At 40.2% G+C, this 19,881-nt stretch overlaps 2 pseudogenes; one reads left to right on the top strand and one right to left on the bottom strand.

The window, feature by feature from the left end:
• Nucleotides 1-8,585: 8,585 nt before the first annotated feature.
• On the top strand, nt 8,586-10,437 carry LOC116420787 (annotated as a pseudogene).
• A 179-nt stretch (nt 10,438-10,616) lies between these two features.
• LOC100926459 lies at nt 10,617-19,673 on the bottom strand (annotated as a pseudogene).
• Nucleotides 19,674-19,881: the final 208 nt, after the last annotated feature.

Genomic DNA, 19,881 nt, shown 5'->3' with positions numbered 1-19,881 from the left:
TGATGTATAGATATGTTGTTCTATAAACCCCTTCCCACCCTCTACCCTGTAGAGTATAAGCTTTTGGAGGCAGGGATACCCTTTTATTTTTTGTCTCCCTAGCACAAGGCAAAAAATAACCAAAGCATTACATGCTACATGCCAGAGAGAAGTGAGACCCAAACTGCCTTATGAAGGCTGCAGAGGAAGATCTGCCCAACCACTAACTCAGGGACAAGAGGAATTAGGGAAGTCTTTCTGGAGGCTATAACATTTTGGTTTGTCTTTAAAGGATTTCTAGTTCTATAAGATGAAATCAAGAGAGAACAGCTTAATCAAAGTCAGAGAGGCAGAAGAAACCAGTGAGTGTTTGAGAGGAAAGTACTGTTCAATTTGCCTAATAATGAGAAAGCTGACATTTATACAGAACTTTGGGACTGTCAGAATACTTTAAATTATCTCACCTTCACAATAAGTACATGAAGCAGGTGCCAGTGTTACAACTGGATAGCTGAGTTTCAGAGAGATTAAGAGGTTCTTTTAGGATTTCCTAACCACTAAGGTGCCACTCAGACCAGGGTCCTTGTGATTCAAAGTCAGAAATATCATTCATCTGGCCACACTGCTAGACTGTCCATAAAATGAAAGGGTATGAAGAAGAAGAAAAGAATGAAATTATCATAGAAATGTAGAGTAGCATCACATTGTAAAGGTCCTTGAATGCAGGAAAGTTTGGGTAAATGCTTAACAATCCATTCTTTAAGAAAGAAAAAAGAATAAAATAAAGGAAAAAATAAAGAAAAATGTATTTGTTATACTTCTAAGGTTATGAGCACTGTTAACATTTTCTTTGTCTAGACAATCAATATAACAAATCATTAGTGTTGTAACATTTCCTAATTTCTGAGGTATAAATAAAAATGGCTCCAGCACATCCCGTTTGAATATCAGACAAAGTAATTTCCCCAAACTCTAGGGAGACAGTGAAGAATTTTAATGGAAGAAAAGTGATATGAGCAGAATCAATAAATAAGAAAGATTAGTTTTGACAGTAGCACAGAAGATTGGAGGGACTGAGAACAGAGACAACAAGAACCTTTGAGGAATCCATTGCAAAAGTCTAGGTGGGAGGGTCAGGAAGGTCAGGTACAGGGGGAGGTGATGGAAATAGATACTAGAGGTAGATGGATGAGGTAAAGGTATTATCAACAGACACCTGATGGAATATTAGAAGTGACCAAAAGGGAAGTCAGGGAACCTCAGGAGAAAGGTGGTGGCTGGAGCAAGTTCACAGTAAAGTCAGGAAGGGAGGCAGTTTTTGAGAGGGAGATCTAATGAGCTTAGATTTGAACATGTTGGCTTTGCCATCCTGGGGATTATCCAGGTAGAGATGTTCCTAACATAGCCGAAGATTCAGGTCAAGCAGAAGAAAAGTCAGGACTAGAAATGTAGATTTGGGAGTCTTTTCAATAGTTATAGTAGCTAAAGTATATTGAAAGAGGATTGAATGAAGTCATCAAAGAAGAGAAGTAAGGAAACAATTAATAAATGCCTAGTATGTGTTGGGTACAATGCTAAGTGCTTTACAAATATCATCTCATTTAATCTCATAACAACTCTGGGAACATAGGAGCTTATTATCCCCATTTTAAAGTGGAACAAATTAAGGCAGACAGTATTGACTTGACCAGGGTCACATAGCAGGAGGTCTCAGTGGCCAGATTTGAAATCATGTGTTCTGGACTCTAGACTCTGGACTTTAGACATTGTGCTATCTCTAGAATAGACAAAGAAAAGTGGAAAGGACTATGGATAAACACTTGGGAAATATTGACTTTAAAGGATTTAGACAAGAATGAAGATGCATTATAAGTAACAGGAAAGGTACTAGTTTAGAAGTAAGAGAACCAGCAGGGTTTTCCTGAAGCCAAGAAAAGAGACAATAGACAGTTCTTCTTTAAAAGGGAGTGATCAATAGTGTTGAAAGCTATAGGAAAATGAAGAAGGATAGGAGTGGAAAAAAGGTGAAAAATCCATCTACCGGCTATCTGGACGAAAGTCTGGGAGGAAGGAGGGGAAAAGTTGGAACAGAAGGTTTTTCATGGGTCAGTGCTGAAAAATTACCCATGCATATGTCTTGTAAATAAAAAGCTATAATAAGAAATAAAATAAAAATAAAAATTTTAAAAAAGGGTGAAAAATCCCATTATTGGATGCCATTCATTGTAGACCTTAGAAAGGGTAGATCCAGTCATGCTAGGAGCAGAAGTCCAATCTCAAGGGATTTAGAAGAGTCTCATGGTGAGGAAGTAGAGGTAGCCAGTAGAGAAAATTTGTGTCAAAATTGCTGAAAAGGTCCTATAGCTGGATTGGACAGGGAAGCCAGAGGAGTGTTTTAATGATTTTTTTATGATTATTTTATTATTTATTTAAATTATTTTTTAATGATTAAAAAAATTTAAGTTTTATTAGGCACCTAGAAAGGAGCTCTCCCCAAAATGGCTCTCTCAGTTTTCCTATTCTTATTTCCTGTTCTCTCATTCACACATCCAATGTTCCAACCACATATATATATAAGTCTGACTCTCAGGATGATGGAATCATAGATTTAGAGTTGGAAGGATACCTAGAAATCTTTTAGTTCAAGTTGTTCTTCTTATGTATGAGATAATGGATAGTATATTTCTCTATCAGTAGATAGAATCTCTTCTCAGACACTCAGTAGCTATCCTGGGAAGTCACTTAACTCTGTCTTCTTCAGTTTAGGCATAATAACAGTATCTACCTTCCAGAATTGTGGTGAAGAATAAATGAAACAGTTTTTGTGAAGTGCTTAGCATACTATCTGGCATATAATGGGTGCCTAATAAATGCTTGTTTCCTTCCTTTCTTACATATGAGAAAATTGAGGCCTTGAGAGGCTGTAACTTAACATGGTTGGGAGGGGTCCAAGTCTGGCTTCAAAACCAGGTCTCTTGACTTCCAACCCAGTGACCTTTTTAATGTCATTTGGTTATTTCTCAAATACAGAAGCACCAATCAGAACTGGAACAATAACAAGAGTGTGGGAGAATGTAGACCTGTGGAAGCCTCATAGCCAGCCTCATATACAAGTGAGATGTGACTGTAGGTCAGGCAGGTGACCTTTTGTGGTTGCTGTTGAGGCCTTTTAATCCCAACTACTCCTGGCCTTATTAGGGATTTTCTTGGGAAGGGTACTGAAGTGGCTTACAATTTCCTTTTCCAGTTCATTTTACAGTTAGGGAAACTGAAGCATCAGTTAAGTGACTTGTTCAGGATCATGCTGTTAAGTCCATGCCTAAATCTGGATTTGAACTCAGGTCTTCCTGACTCTAGAATTGACACTCTATCCTCTATAGCACTAGGCTGGACCTAAGCAGATTAATTTTTATACCAGGCCAAATAGAATTCCTTATGATATCAACCAATTAATGGATGGGAGTGAGGAGAGACCAGTAGGACAAACAGAAGGACGGCAAGAAATATGTCATCCTCAGAGGAAATCCAGATTTTCCACCAGAGAGAGGGAGTGAAGAAATAATGACTGAGAAGTCTCAGGATGAAGGGGTGTTTGTTAACAATACAGCAGAGATTCCAAAGGGTCCAGTGGAGAGCTCTAGAAGATGTGGGATCAGATTGAGGGGAAAACCATGCTGAATGGAATAGGGAGCAGGCTTCTAGAGGAAGCCATATGGGTGTTTGACTTGACCAGGGTCACATAGCAGGAGGTATCAGTGGCCAGATTTGAAATCAGGACTCTAGACTCTGGACTTTAGACATTGTGCTATCTCTAGAATAGACAAAGAAAAGTGGAAAGGACTATGGATAAACACTTGGGAAATATTGACTTTAAAGGATTTAGACAAGAATGAAGATACATTATAAGTAACAGGAAAGGTACTAGTTTAGAAGTAAGAGAACCAGCAGCGTTTTCCTGAAGCCAAGAAAAGAGACAATAGACAGTTCTTTAAAAGGGAGTGATCAATAGTGTTGAAAGCTATAGGAAAATCAAGAAGGATAGGAGTGGAAAAAAGGTGAAAAATCCATCTACCTGCCATCTGGGCGAAAGTCTGGGAGGAAGGAGGGGAAAAGTTGGAACAGAAGGTTTTTCATGGATCAGTGCTGAAAAATTACCCATGCATATGTCTTGTAAATAAAAAGCTATAATAAGAAATAAAATAAAAATGAAATTTTTTAAAAAGGGTGAAAAATCCCATTATTGGATGCCATTCATTGTAGACCTTAGAAATGGTAGATCCAGTCATGCTAGGAGCAGAAGTCCAATCTCAAGGGATTTAGGAGAGTCTCATTGTGAGGAAGTAGAGGTAGCCAGTAGAGAAAATGTGTGTCAAAATTGCTGGTTGGGGATTCCCAAGGTTATACCTTTGAGGTATAACTGGATGATCAGGACTGGGGAGCCAACTAAGCAGAGTATACCCTACTTAGTTAAATTCTATCAATCAACTTAAAGTGATAAACCTCCCCCCAGTTTGAGGCAGAATTTAGAATCTCCTTGTTTTCCATGATGTTTGTTAGAGATTCTCTTTTAGGTTTCTCTTGGTTCAGTGATTTTTAAAGCAATATCCATGCATTCATCTATTTGGCTAAACACCCACCCCTCCATCCAGCCTTCTGCCCAACCACCACTGCCCACTCATCCACCTACCTATCTGTTCACCCATCCACCCATCTATTCATCTATTCACCATCCATTTACCTAGTATTTGAGTTGAAGTCCTTCCTAATTCTCAGTTCATCACTTTAATAATTTGGTGGTTAGATGCCTCTGACATTGTATCCTAAAGAGTAAATTGGGGTATTGAGAGATTAAGTGACTTAACTGTGGTTGCACAGCTTGTATGTCAGAGGCAAGGTCTTCCTAGTGTCATGATCAGTGCTCTATTCATCCCTCCACATCTCCTTTTGAAGCATCACAAAGATGTCAGTGATTGTTATTGTTTCCAAAGGGATGGGTGCATCATGTTGGAAAATGTGCACAATTTAATTAATTTATCAATCAACAAGTATTTGTTAACTACCTGTTGCATAACAGATGTAGTGATGAGCACTGGGGAAACATTCATTTGAAAAATGAAACAATGTTCACTTACAAGAAACTTACATTGTAATAAGACACAGAAGCGTGTGTGTATGTGTGTGTGTGTGTGTGTGTGTGTGTGTGTGTGTGTGTGTATAAAATCAAAAAAGTAAGTAAATATATACAAAATATTCAAAGACTAAGCTTCTAGCTGCCCAGTCTAGGGCAGTTTAACCATGTCCAATGTATGATCTGAGTCAGAAACAGATTCCAGAATTCAAGCAGATAAATTAATTGATTGATATCGGAGTCTATTGGCCTTTACATATATGAATCAGAGAGAAAGGATGGATTCAGAGAGCGTCTTCAAGCATTTCAGAGCATTTGCAGATCTTGGGACAAAGAGTCATCATGGCCCAACACATTTGTGTCTCCATGCCTGTAATTTCAGGCAATTTGAAGCCCAACCCAATGCTTTTGTCTTCCCTAGGTATATGTATAAACATAGGAGAATCCAAAACAGCCCTCTGAGGAAAAACACCTAAGAAAAAAGAGCCTCCTGGGACTGCATTGCTCTACTAGAAAGGCTTTCCCTACTTCTTAGCTCGATGGCTACCGGCATTTCCAGAACAGGATTCCAAATAGGAATGTTCATTCCCAGTGTGTGGGATGTAGAAGAACCTTACCCAAAATGACTACTAAGAGATCACTCAAAATAGAAAGCAGAAAGGCCATTTATTATATCTCTGGAGGATGAGCCATTCTATCACGAGATAAGAAAGAGAAAGCTGATGGCAGGAGGGCTAAAGAAGTAGTAAAGATACACAGCTTTTAGACAAGAGATTACATCACAAGTAAGAGAGCATTGAGAAAGGGAGAGGGAGGCATCTAATTGATTATTGCTATTCAGAGATTGGAATGGAAGGTTTCTGTTTCCCTGAAATCACCTGATTTCTGGGAAATAGAAAATCAGGCCTTCAGGCTTCAGAGATAGCTGGCCAAGGCTCAAGTATACGTGGCTTGCACATATTATACAGATCATAGGGGAAACACAGAATTAATGAAAATAAAATACAGAAAAAGAGTTCACATGTTCCTGTAAGTTCTTCATCTTATCTCTCTATTCCACACACCAGGTTTAAGTTCTACTTGTTGATTCATTTTTTTCAGGCACACTTCAGAATGAGAGAGAAAAGTTGGTAATTTTATTCCCAGTTACGGAAGCAAGTGCTGCCTTTCTCTTCCCATAGTTCAAGTTCCCTACCTCTCCGCCCTTGGTAACCACTGATGGGGTAATAGAATGGATATCAGGAGCATCAGCATCCTGAAGACAGCTTGGAGAGGACAAAAGTCTCCTAAGCAGGGGATGTGGAGCTTGTATCTTCCTTCCCATTCTTACTCATTCTTAGACATCTGTGTTGCTCTAAGGAAGGCTGATGCTTCACATCTGGACTGCTTAGGGGATGTGGAAGGGAAGAATTGTGATTGGGAAACATGGCTGGTCAGTAGGAGAGGGCAGAATGGGGATCCCAGGGTGGTGAAGCATTCTGTAGCTTGAGTAATTTCTTTCACATGCTTTCATAGTGATGGCAGGCTGAATGACCCCAAGTGACTGCAAAGGCAATAAGGGAGCTATTGGAACCGCTTTCCAGGTAATTTTGGAAACATGGAAATGCATTCACCCAAGGACAGAAAATTGTTGCTTATGGATTGAGCCTGGCCACAGAATCCTGCTGCTGTTGAGCATAAGTCAGGTGTTCAAGAAAGACAAGACAACAGCAAACTGAGGTAAGACTGCGGTGCGCCATAAAGAAGCAAGCATGCTTTCGATATTCTTGGTGGATGGTGGGTATATTCCTTGCTCTAGTTCTTTGTCATCTCTGCTGCGAAAATTTCCAGAAAAAGGATCAGTCAATCTAGGTGGCTCTGCCTTCCCTCTGGTGTTTCAGGAATTAAGTTGTAATTGTACTTGGCAGCCCAGGGTTTCACCTTTGATGTAACTGTAATTCAGAGCCAGGAGCAGATCATATTTGATTAGTCACTTTGAAGTTCTTCCTTCCTATCCCTTCCAGGATCACAATCTGCTGTACTTCAAGCCCTTGTGAGCTCTTTCTCTTCATTCTTGCAAGGGTTGTTCTCTAACTTAGACCAAGTTTTTTCATCATCATTGAATCTGACTCTAGCTGACAACAGGTTCACTGAATTAGTCTAGCAGTGTCAACATCAAATAAAAATGGTACCACTAAACTATATGAAAAGCTCCTTGCAGGCTGCTTATTGACTTAAAAAATCTCTCATCAGCACAATTGATGTTCTCTTGTGTTTTAGTTTTTTTATTAAATATTTTCTTATTTAATTTTCATCTCTTTGGGATGCATTCAGGAGTGTTATGGGCAAAATATGTGACACCCCAAATTTAGAGCTACAAGCTTAGTCTTTGGGTACCTAAGTTCAAATTCCATTTCAGCCATTAACTTGTGTGATATTAGGCATGGTACTTCTCTTTTCAGGACCTCATTCTCCTCAGTCTTAAAATAAAAGAATTGGAATTATAACCTCTAAGTTCTCTTAAAGTTCTAAATTTAAGATCTTTTTCTAAGGATACTAATCCAAATAATTTATTTAAAAGATGAGGAAACTGAGGCCCGAAGAAAGGAAGTCAGTTATCTTTGGTCACACAGAGAATGAGGAAGAGAACCTCTTATTTCAATCCTAATCTCTGACCCCAGATACAGCACTTTTCCTCCATAGTACCAATCTCAGAATTTTTTAATCTTTCTTTGTATCCAATTTGGTCTTTTTGAAGTCAAGGTCACCTTCTGCTCAGCTAGAGTTTGTCTGAAGAATTGCTACTGACTATGAGTCCAGACCACCCATTTATTTGGCCATTTTTATAGTGTGCTCTCTCCACATGACCTATGATTCTCCTTCCTTCTTCTTTCCCTTCCCCCCTTCTTTCTTCCTTTCCTTCCTTTTTTCCCTTTCTTCCTTTCGACCCTTTCTTCCTCCCTTCCTCCTTTCCTCCCTTCCTTCATCTTTCTGTCCCTCATTTCATCCCTCTGTCCTTTCCTTCATCCCCTCTTTCCTCCCTCCCTTAATCACTTCTTTCCTCCCTCCCTCCCTTCCTTCATTTCTTCATTCCTTCTTTCCATCCTCCTTATTTCTCTACTCACTCCCTCACTACTCAGAAAAGAAAAAGAAATACCTTGCAGCAAATATGCATTGTCAAGCAAAGTGAATTCCCAAACATTATCTATCTGAAAATGTATGTCTTATTCTGCATCTTGAGTTCACTGTTTTTCTGTCAAGAGGTGGGTGCCATGCTTTATCATCAGATTTTAATTATTCATTGTACGGATTAGAATCCTCAGTCTTTCAAGTTGCCTTTCTTTATAATGCTGTTCTTAACATACAGTGTTTTTCTGTTCACTTCACTCTGGATCATACAAATGTCCCCAGATTTCTCTGAAATAATTCTTCATTCCTCATGGAACAATAATATTCATCTTGGTGATTTTCTGCTTTATGAAAAAAAAAAAAAAACAACAAGGCTGGATTATTTGGGTTATCAAACAAATTCCTTGGTGGATGAACTGCATTCACTGAAGCACAGAGGCAAAGAGGTCCTTACTCAGGGATGATGAACCTAAATTAGACAGGATATTTAGCAAGAGAAGAGTAAGACTGAGATAGTCAACATGAATAGTAGAGTGGTACACCAAGCTCCATGGAACAAACTTCTTTTCTAGATATGGTGGAAGTTAAAAATCTCCTTTCCTGTTTCATCTCCTTGTAAGTTCCTGGGATGAAATTAAAAAATGAGACATGGATAGTGAAAAAATTTGTGCTAGTGGGGTTTTCTAATCTTCTGGATCTGAAGGCTACTCTCTTCACTCTCTTCCTGCTCATGTACTTGATCACACTCAGTGGCAACATCACTATCATTACCATTATCTACCTGGATCACACCCTCCACAGTCCCATGTCCTGTTTCTTAAGGGTCCTTTCCCTCTCAGAGACTTGCTATACGTTGGTCACCATTCCCAACATGCTGGTGCACCTGTTGATGGAGGAGAACCATGTCATCTCCATTCCCAGTTGTCGGACTCAAATGTTCTTTTTTCTTGGCCTGGGTTGCAGTCATTGTTTCCTCTTCACCTTGATGGGTTATGACCGGTATGTGACCATCTGCCACCCACTCCATTAAGCAGTGATCATGAGTCCGTCTGTTTGCCTCTGTCTGGGGAGCCTGGTCTTCTGCTCAGGATTTCTGGTGGCTGTCACTGAGACTTGCCTCATATTCTCCTCCTCCTTCTGCCACAGCAACCTAGTGGAACACTTCTTCTGTGATATTGCACCAGTTCTCAAACTTAGTTGTACTCCAAGTGCAGCCAAGGATCTATCTTCTTCTTTAGTGTGATTGTAGTGCTGGGCTCCTTCCTCCTCATTTTGCTCTCATATGCCCTCATTGTGGCTGCCATTGTGAAGATCCCTTCTGCTGCTGGATGGCACAAAGCCTTCTCCACTTGTGTGTCTCATCTCACAGTGGTCATTGTGCATTTTGGAGGTGCCTCAATAATCTATCTGAGACTGAAGAGGGGATCCCCAAACTCTGAAAATCCTGAAAGGAGAAAATCTCCTTCAACTCTGCCTCAGTGAGGGACTCCACCCCGAAGGATAAACAGTTTCATCTTTGTTATCTAGATGGGGTCAGCTCAGTCCTGAAACTCATTGAATTCAATTCAAATTCTACCCTTAGCTGAAATTCAGGGAGGAGCCAACTTGGGACTCCACCCACAGGCTCCTTTTAGCTAAATCTCTCATTATAAAAAGAGCCAAACTAAAATCCTTTCTTTGTAGAGGTTCCAAACATTCCATGCTTGGCACACTAAGGGGCATGCCTCTGCCCACTGGAATACTCTTTCCAGTGCTATCTTCTCTTTACCCTCATCTATTTCCCTTACCAGACTTTAGCCTTACTTCCAAATCCCCATAATAAACCTCTTTTATCAATCTAGGTTTTTGGGTCTGCAAATTCCTATCCAGAGAGCCTCTGCACCATCAGAAGGGAGTCTCCAAATTCCCTACCCTTGCGCCAAATCCCAAGGGAGTGCAGGAAGACAAACCCATCCATTTAGTTCCCTGAACCCCAAACCTGCCACTAGACCTCATTTAAATTCCCTGACCACCAGAAACCCTAATTTCATTTTGGTTCCCCAAATCTAAGCCTCATCATTACCAAAGTCAGGGAGCAACCCAAATCAGGATCGAATGGTGGCTGTCTTCTACACAGCGGTTACCCCATTGCTCAACCCTTGGTGTACACCCTATGTAACAAGGAGGTCAGAGTAGCACTAAAGAGGACCTTGGGTCTCAGACTGAGGACCCAGAATGATTAATTCAATTCCCCTTCAATTCCCTTCCCAATTTAATTCCCCAATGATTAATTCAATACTGGTATGAGAAAGAGGCACACATGTCATTTCAGACTCTTCAGGTACCAGAGAGGGAGAAGAGAAATAATCTTTTCTTTTTTTAATATCCATCTTTTTTATTGAAAAACCTAGAGAGGGAGAGGTGAGAGGTACTAAAAGCCTTTTTTGGGCACTTCTCAGAAGAGCTGCTTTTCATATGAATGGAGACCATGAATACCACCTTTCACTTGAGCAGATGAAGTCCTCTTCTCAAATTTTAGCTCTTCTGAATACATCATGGCTCTGACTTGAGATAGACTCTTGGCAGCAATATCTTGGCAGGAGTGCTGGATGTCAGCAATCAAGTAGGGTACAAACTTGTGGATGAACCCTTTGTCCTGCATGGTCCCAGATATCCCTTGAGCCACTGTTGATTTTGTCAGCTTCACTGAAATAATGGTTCTGGCTGCCAAAGTTCTCCCTAGTGTCAAGGGAGCCCATCCCCCAGAATTTCTTTACCTGATTTCCATTAGGATTCTATACTTCTTCTAGTATTTGTCTGAGGTCTCTGTGATGGCCATCCTTACTGTGGAAGCTCCAAGAAAAAGAGCTTTGGTAATGTAATCCACATTCTGGATGCCACCATCAACAATGATGGGACATCAAAGTGGGATGTATATTCTAAGACCTTGTATGAAGCTGTTGCCTGAGGCCGCCCACATACCAGCACTTCTTGTGTAATGTGGTTGGAAGCATAGTCCATGCCAACTCTCAGGGCATCCACTACAGAATCACATTTGCCATCGATAACTTGGATGTTTTTGTATTTCTCCTTGATGTGTTTGCTCATGTTAATTTGGAAAATAGAGTTTCCTTGGGAAGAGTCCAGAACCACCACATCCACACTGGCCTGAGGCAGCAAGTCAAGCCGATACTTGTCGTCCTCATCTGTGCCAATGGCTGGCCTGCACAAAAGCTGCTTCTTGTTTTCCTTGGATGTCAGGGGATACCGATTCTTCTTCAAGTCCTTGTGGGCAATGATGGCTACTAGCTCATCATCCTCATTCACAATGGGTAGCTTCCCTTTCTTGCTCCACTGCAAAATTTCATTGGTTTCCTTTAGTGGGACTCATGCAGGAGCTACCACTAGAGCTAGTCATAATCTGGCCCAGGAGACAGTCATGTTCCTCCTCCTCCTTGAGAAAGTCTTTGTCACAAGAGAGATGATGCTCATTAGGTAGTTGTCCATTGTGCCTTTGACTGTGGCTGGAATTTCACAGAAGCCATGCCTTGCCTTGGCTTCAAATACATCTCTGACTCGATCTTTGGGGCTCAGGACTATAGGATCAGTGATGAAGCCCTGCTCATAATTCTTCACTTTGTGTACTTCATTGACCTAGAAATTCTGGGGTGCAGTTGTGACGGATAAAGCCAATAATACGCTCTGTCAGTGCTATGGCGATAGCCATCCCAGCCTCAGTTGACTGTGTCCATTGGGGATGAAAAAGTGGGGTCTTTAGGGTGATCTTGGTAAGTGCTGAAGTGAGGTCTACTTGGTCTTCTGTGAAGTCTATGAAGCCCGGGAAGACAAGGAAATCATTGTAAGTGAGCCCATATCCACATTGAAAAGTTGCTGCACCTTGAGCCTATCACCTGGGGCATAATAAGTGCTGCTGATGGCAGGAACAAAGTCTGGATGGGGAGAGGAAGTGGGCTGGATTGGTGGGAGAGCTGATTAGAGCCACATGGGGTTGATGTATCTCTTGCAGAGAAAGAAATAATCTCTTGAAGATATATAAGGGAAAACTGGTTCTACTTGCCTCCCTAAAGAATTCAGGGCAATTTCTCCTCAGATAAAATTGGGGTCCCTCTCTTGATTGATTGATATATCCAATCAATTCCATTTAAAAGTTTATTCACTCTCAGGTATTTTCTGGTATATTGTAATCTTTACAATTTCTGTTTGCTATCTCTTTGGACAAATTATATAAATACTTGATATTCACTATATGTGATGGTCTTTTGTGTAAAGAGCATTTGTTAGACATCTGCTGGTATAAGTTTGGGTTATACTTCTTACTTAAAAGAATAATGGGAAGGAAAGTGTGTGGCTTTGTTTTTGAATTTTTAAAAACTGTGCCCTTAGATCATCCCAGGATTATTTAGGGGAGCAGAAAGATACAATTCTATTTTAGTTCCCCCTCTTAGAGGAGAACAGGCTAGTCAGACTCATGGCTCTTTCTCTTGCTCATTTCCAGATGGAAATCAGAATTTTCCTTGGAGATGAGTTAGTAATAATACAGAGATAACTATCTGTGACTCCTGTGAACCAAATTTAGTCCACTCATGTGGACATACATATATGATATGGGCAATATATACCTTTTAAAAAGCTGTGGTTTGATAGTCAGGTTTTCCAAAGAGCTGGAATGAATGAGGAGTTTCTGAATTTCATTTAGATCACCTAGTGCTCAACACAGTAGTAAACATTCAATAAGCATTCTTTTTTCTTTTAAGTTGGTCTGACTCTTGTAGTCTCTAAACCACCTAACTGTTGTGATAGCCTAAGGATTTCTCATGGAAGAGAAATGACAAATAGGATGACTTCTTTCTAATATCTAGCTATAAATCAGTGTTTAAGATATTTCAAATGTCTTTGTGCATTTCATATGTATCTTACCCTCACATAAACTTATTTTCCTGTCTTTGACCTATTCTGAAGATAGATAACAGTGATTTTTAGGAGACACAATTGAAGCCTCATGGGAACTTGGCTTTTTGTTTTCTCCTACCTGTTTGCTTGGGCTCTGGGGCCCATGCCTGAGGGAGATGAAAACTCTGTAGAGCTCACTGTTTGCCAAAGATTTTAAATTAGAAAGCAAGGACATTCTCCTCAAGAGGCCTGCCATCAATGTCTTTTGATAAGTCCAACTTTTTAAAGACTTCCCCAGGGTCTGATTAAAATTCTGAGGAACCTTATTAGAAAGAAGAGTGAAAAAAGAGTTATCTTTCCTTCATCCCCATAGGACTTTGTACATCTTTTGTAGCTGACATTGAAATTATGCTTGAAGATTTATGAAGCTCTTTTCATATATCATCTTCTACAGTGTATTCCACTACTTAGTAACACTGGCTTCTTTGCTTTCCTTGGACAATATTTCATCTTCTGACTCTGTATTTTTGCTAGCTGCTCTCCCACCCTATGCCTAGAATGCTCTCGCTTCTCATTTCTACCTCGTGACTTCCTTCAAATCTCAGCTAAAATCCCATTTTCTGCAAGAAGCCTTTTCTTGTTTTCCTTAATATTAGTACTTTCCCTCTGAAATAAATTTCTCTTTTAACCTTTATATTTGATTATACATAATTGTTTTCATAGATGATTAGCTTCTTGAGGGCAAGCACTGTTTTTGCCAGAGACACTTACAAGCTATGTGATTGGGCAAGTCACTTAACCTCTGCCTCAGTTTCCTTTTCTATTAAATGGGGATTGGAGAAAATGACAAACTACTTTAATATCTTTACCAAGAAAACCCCATGAACAGTATGGCCTATGAAGCACAAAGAGTCAGACACAACAGAAGGAGTGAATGACACCACCAACAATAAAATGAAGATAAGAATAGTATCTATCTGATAGGGTTGTTGTAAAAATGAGACTATATTTATAATATGTTTTACAAACCTTGAAGATCTATATAAAGACTAATGGGTTAGTGAAAGTAGTAAAAAAAAATGCTAAAAGTCATAGGCATAGCTGTGGTAGTAATAGTGGTGGCGATTGTAGCAGTAGAACAAGAGGAATCGTTGGTGCTTAGTTCAATGTCTAAAGCATAGTAGGCACTTAATAAATGCTTATAAACCAATTGAATAACTGTGTGATTCATAGCAACTTTGTTTTTCTGTTACTACTTTAGAGATAAGGAAACCCCTGACACATCCCATTGGGTGTCCTTTGCCTCACTAAGTCTCCTTAGCCAGGGCATTGTGTTCATTCTGGGCTTCTCATTTCAGGAAGAACATTGACAACCTTGAATACATCTAGAGAAGGATGACTAGGAGGGTGAAAGGACAAGACTTGGGGAAAGAGGGTGAGGGAGAAATGATATGATTTTTTGTTGTTCAGCCATTTTTTAGTCATGTCTGACTCTTCATGACCCTGTTTTCTTGGCAAAGTCTTTCTTGGGATTTTCTTGGCAAAGATACTAGAGTGGTTTGCCATTTCCTTCTTCAGGAAAATTGATGAAGAAATGAAGTGACTTGCCCAGGATCACAGGATTAGTATCTGAGGTTGTGTTTGAACTCGGGAAAATAAGCCTTCCTGACTCCAGGATCAGAGCTCTGTCTTACCACTTAGGTGCCCAACTATATATCTGTTTTCAGATATTTGAAAGGTTGGCAGTGAGGTGATAGCAGAGGATAGAGTACATCTTCCTGATTTCTCTAGTTCCTGCAGTACTCTGGGATTGATTTACTCTTATATTTTACCTCATGAATAGTCTCCCAGAAAAGAGTAAAAAGTTACTCTATGTACAATATGAATCAGGCATGGGACAAGTATTTATAGCCTACATACAAAAGAAACACTAAATATAAAACATTCAAGAAGTGGAAGTAATCACTTATATATACTTTCTTGGTAGGCTGATATTGAATCTAAACATCTAAACATTAGGTACGTTGTGGACCTATTGAGTAGGCATTTTAAATTTCACCTCGGCTCTGCACTGTCCCTCTCATAAGAGAGTCTTCTAGCAAGCTGGGCCAGGGCTTGAGCTCATCCTTTCGCTGGTTGTCTTCTCCGTTTGGAGTAGTGGGTGGGACTCTAACTCCTTCCCTGACCAAAGGATTTAAGACCACCAAGAACCTTACAAACTCACAAACCTCCCAAACTCAGATAACAAGTATTGTTTAAGTGATTACTATATGCCAGGCACTGTGCTAAGCCCTGCGAAATCAAATATAAGCAAAAAAGACAATGTCCCCAAGGAACTTTCATTCTAATGGATAAGACAACATGTAAAAGAAAGCTGAAAAGAAAGGAGGAGGGAGAAAGATTCTTGGCTTGAGGCATGATAGAGAAAAACAGAGGACTGTGTAGCCTATTAGGAAATGAAGAGCTGACTATCTCAGCAGTCCAGAAGAGCTGGACTATCCCTTCTTAAATAGACATTCTAGGAAGAACTCTCCACTCTCCACTCAAAGGGATAGGCTATAGGATCATAGTAATTCAGAGTTGTAAATTCCAGGATTGAAGTGACTTTTTAGGAAAAAGACTGAAAGTGAATTGAACACATTCATCTCTAGACTAATATTTGTTTATCTGGTCCAAGGTCAGAAAAATACAAACACAGAGGAGGCTATCCAAGACCTATGATTAGGTTTGCCTAGGAAGGATTCACTACTGTACACTCACAGCCCTAGGGTTCTTCCTGCTCACTGGTTAATGGGGTGGGATGCTTCAGCATCTCAAAGTTATATATATATCTGGAAGAATTGGGTTTCATTATAGCCAAAACACTGAAGTGATGAGCTAGCACCTAGGATTGGCCAGAACCAGGAAGGGCAACTTTGTGCATACACATTCAGTCCTGGGGAGCTAGGTAGTACCATGAATATAATACCGGGCTTGGATGGGAAAGACTTAAATTCAAATCCTATTTCAGACATTTACTAGCTATATGAATTTGGCAAGTCACAACTTCTCTCAGAATCAGTTTTCTCTTCTGTAAAATGGAGATAAATCAAGTCAACGAACAATTATTAAGAATTAATTTATTAATTAATTATTAAAAAATAATTTATTATTATTTATGTGTCAGTGCCATAATAATAGCACCTACCTCACTGAGTTGTTGGTGAGGATCAAATGGGATAAAGTGTAAAGTGTCAGCTACCATTATTATATTCATCATGTAGCTATGGTGTATATATTTCTAAGTTCTTGGAAGTTCATTAAAATGTAAGCTCCTTGAAGGCCAGAACTATTTCACTTTAGTCTTTGTATACCCACCACTTAGCATAGTAGGGTAGAACTGATAGGCTATGCATGGGATTTGCTTGCTGTCTGAAGAATGAAATAGAAAAGTCTTTATTCATAGCTTACTATGGGACAGAAATTGTGCTAAGCACTGAGGTTACAAATAAAAAAAGTGAGAAAATCCTTATCCTCAATGATCTTACCTTCAGATTGGGGCATCTAATCCCTATATGAGGATTCAACTGCTGAGCAGATAATATATCAAGTATGGAAGGGGCCTCAATGATCCAGATGAGACATATCTACTTGATCCTTCTTATTTTATAGGACCAGTATATTAATTTCCAAGCCATTCTGTGGTTACCTGTGAAATAAGGGGATTGGACTACATAAGGTTGAGATACAGGAGAAAATCAGACTATTTGAGGACATAGGATTTATAAGGAGGATAGTGAAGCAAATTGGGAAAGGGCAAGGCCTAGAAGATACTGCAAAGGGAGTATGGTGTTATAGAGGAGGTAGTCCCAGTTCTTCCCTTTGAATTCGGTTCAATTCATTTCACTTCAACCAATACTTAATAAGTGACCTTTATATGCAGAATATTGTGCTCAGATTAAGGTAAATACCAAGTTTAGGTGAGACATGATCCTTGACCTCATGGACCTGGAAATCTCTTAGGGAAATAAAATACTAACATAGTTATTATGTGGTACCATGTATTTTAAAATATACTAATAAGTAACAAAACTACATGCTATATGAGGTCTGAGGAGAAGGTCTTTCCCAACTAATGGGAAATAAAATCTGATTTATGGTACACAATTGATCCAAATACATCAGCAATAGATATTTTGAAACAAAGATTCCTGTGAGAATTGGGGGAAGGTGTCTTGGATTGTTTGTGGAAAAAGAAGCTGGAAGAAGACAGAGGCACATGCTCCATTATAGGAAAGTCTGTCCTGGTTCTTGTATACAGCTGATTACTATTACCAAGAACAATCAGGTCAAGTCAACAAGGATTTAGTAAGTGCCCAATATGGGCCAGGCATGCTGTAGCTGGTGTGATAGTCAAGGAAATGAGGCACTGAAGTGCTGAAAAGACCTCACTTGGTGAGTGTCCCTCAATGACATTCTCCCTTATTTGGAACATAGAGGTTCTGAAGAAGCTTCTGTGATAATCTTCCCTTCTCCTATAGCTAAACACAAAAGAACTGTTTGCTGCCCTTGAAGTCAGAGGTGTTCAGCACCTACTGCTCGTCATTTCTTATACCACAATGGCATTCCATCAAAATAATATCTCACAACTTCTTCTGCCATTCCCATTTGAGGGTATCCCTTCAATTTTCAATTCTTTTCTACCACAAAATCCCACATATAAATCCTTTGTACATATAAATCTTCTTCCTTTTCCTCTGATCTCTTTGGGATATAAATACAATATCTTTCTTTATTAATGGCATTACTGGATCAAATGATATACCCAGTTTTATAGCCCTCTGGGCATAGTTCTAAATTGCTTTACAAAATGTAGATCAGTTTACAAATCTATCAACAATGCATAAATGTCCCAATTTTTTCACTTCTCTCCAATTATTTATCAATTTTTTATTCAGTATTATCCAATCAATAGATGTGAAGTGCTTTCTCAGATTGCTTTAATTTGCAATTCTCTAATCAAGTTTTAGAGCATTCGTATTAGACATTGTTTTGATTTTTTCTGAAAACTGGTTATTCCTATCCGTTGCTGGTGGTGGTGACGTTCAGTCATGTCTGAATCTGACCCTTTGTGACCCCATTTGAAGTTTTCTTAGCAAAGATACTGGAGAGGTTTGCTATTTCCTTCTCTAGCTTATCTTACAGATGAGGAAACTGAAGCAAACTGGGTTATGACTTGCCCAAAGTCATGTCTTGAGATCAGATTTGAATTCAGTAAGCTGAATCTTCTTGACTTTAGGCCCAACACTCAATCCACAGTGTCAGCCAACTGCTTTCATATTCTTTGACCCAGGATTGACCAGGATTTCAATTGGAGAATAAGTCCTTTTATATATTTGACTCAGGTCTCTATAGAGATCTATAGATCTGAGAAATGAAGTTTTAATAAAAACTTTAATTAAAAAAGCTTAATAAAATTTAATAAATTTTATTTAAAATTTTAATAAAAAGCTTTTAAAATTTTTACTAAAAAAATGTAATAAAAAGCTTTAAAATCCCCCTCCCCCCCCCCCCCCCCCCCCGTTATTTGTTTTCCTTCTAATTTTGGTAGCATTGTTTTGGTTTGGGCAAAACCTTTTAAATGTAATGTGATCAGATATCCATGTTGCATTTCATAATGTTCTCCCTTATTTGGTCTTAAATTCTTTTATTCATATATCTGACAGCTGAAATTTACCATGTTCCCCTAATTTGCTCATATCGCCCTTTTAGGACATCTAGTTCTAATTTAAAGGCCATTAGATTCTCCACAACTCAAGAAGTGAGAGAATCGGGCTGGACATCGAATGGAGAAGCTTCCTCATAGACAACCGAACGCGGGCCCGGGACAGAACGTTGGCAGGAAGAGCAGGCAATCAATTGTGATCCGCTCCGATTCTGAACTCCTAGAGCGGCAGAGATCAATAATTCCAGTAGCATTTAGATGACAATATTTTAAAGCTCTCAAAAAGGCGTTTCCAAGTACGCTCTCCTTTGGGCCTCCAGGCTGTCGTTATCACTCCTATTTTAACAAATGGGAAATAGACACAGGTGAAGTCGCTTGTCCAGGGTCTCACTGCTAGGAGAGTCTGAGGCTGGGTTTGAATCGCAGGGCTCTCTCTCTTGGCGGCATTACCTATTTGCTCCAAGTCAAAGTGAAGGCGGGTGGGTGAGAAGGACCTCGGAGGGTGGGGGCAGTTGGGGTGTCCAAAGCTGACAGCCTGATGAGGGAGGGTTTGGGGGAGGGGCACGCTGAGAAATCGCGGCGTGATGGGCGTGGCCAGGAGTGCATTTGCCTGGGAGGGGTTTTTCCGTACTGTGGGGGAGGGGCAATGATGAGGCGGGGCCTGTGAGAGGGGGGGAGGGTGATGAGATTCCCTTCCCATCCTCCATTCCCACTAGTTCAGAAGGTGGAGCGACGACGCGGGCGGGGTCTAGGAAAAGGCTGGGGTTATGGGGATAGGGCCTGTGAGAGGCAAAAGCTGGCGAGTTTCTTTTCCTCTTCCAGCTTCCCAGGGCGGGAACCCGCTCTAAGGACCCGGATGACCATAACGTCCAGAGGGCGGAAGACTTGGGAATTCAGGGCTTTCTTTCCGCTTGGCTGGGAGGCGCCGGTCACGTGATGACGCGGGCGGGGCAAATCTCAGAGCGACCTCCGTTCCCGCAGGAAAGACGGAGGAGGGAGAAGGGAGGGACGGGGGAGTCACCAATCCCCGGGGGCGAGGGGCGTGGCTCTGGGTGGAGAGGAGACGTGCCCA

This window comes from Sarcophilus harrisii, chromosome 1 (genome assembly GCF_902635505.1).
Source record: "Sarcophilus harrisii chromosome 1, mSarHar1.11, whole genome shotgun sequence".
NCBI classification, from domain to species: domain Eukaryota; kingdom Metazoa; phylum Chordata; class Mammalia; order Dasyuromorphia; family Dasyuridae; genus Sarcophilus; species Sarcophilus harrisii.
The sequence above is the reverse complement of the archived record's forward strand: the minus strand, read 5'-3'. Positions and strand labels throughout refer to the sequence as shown.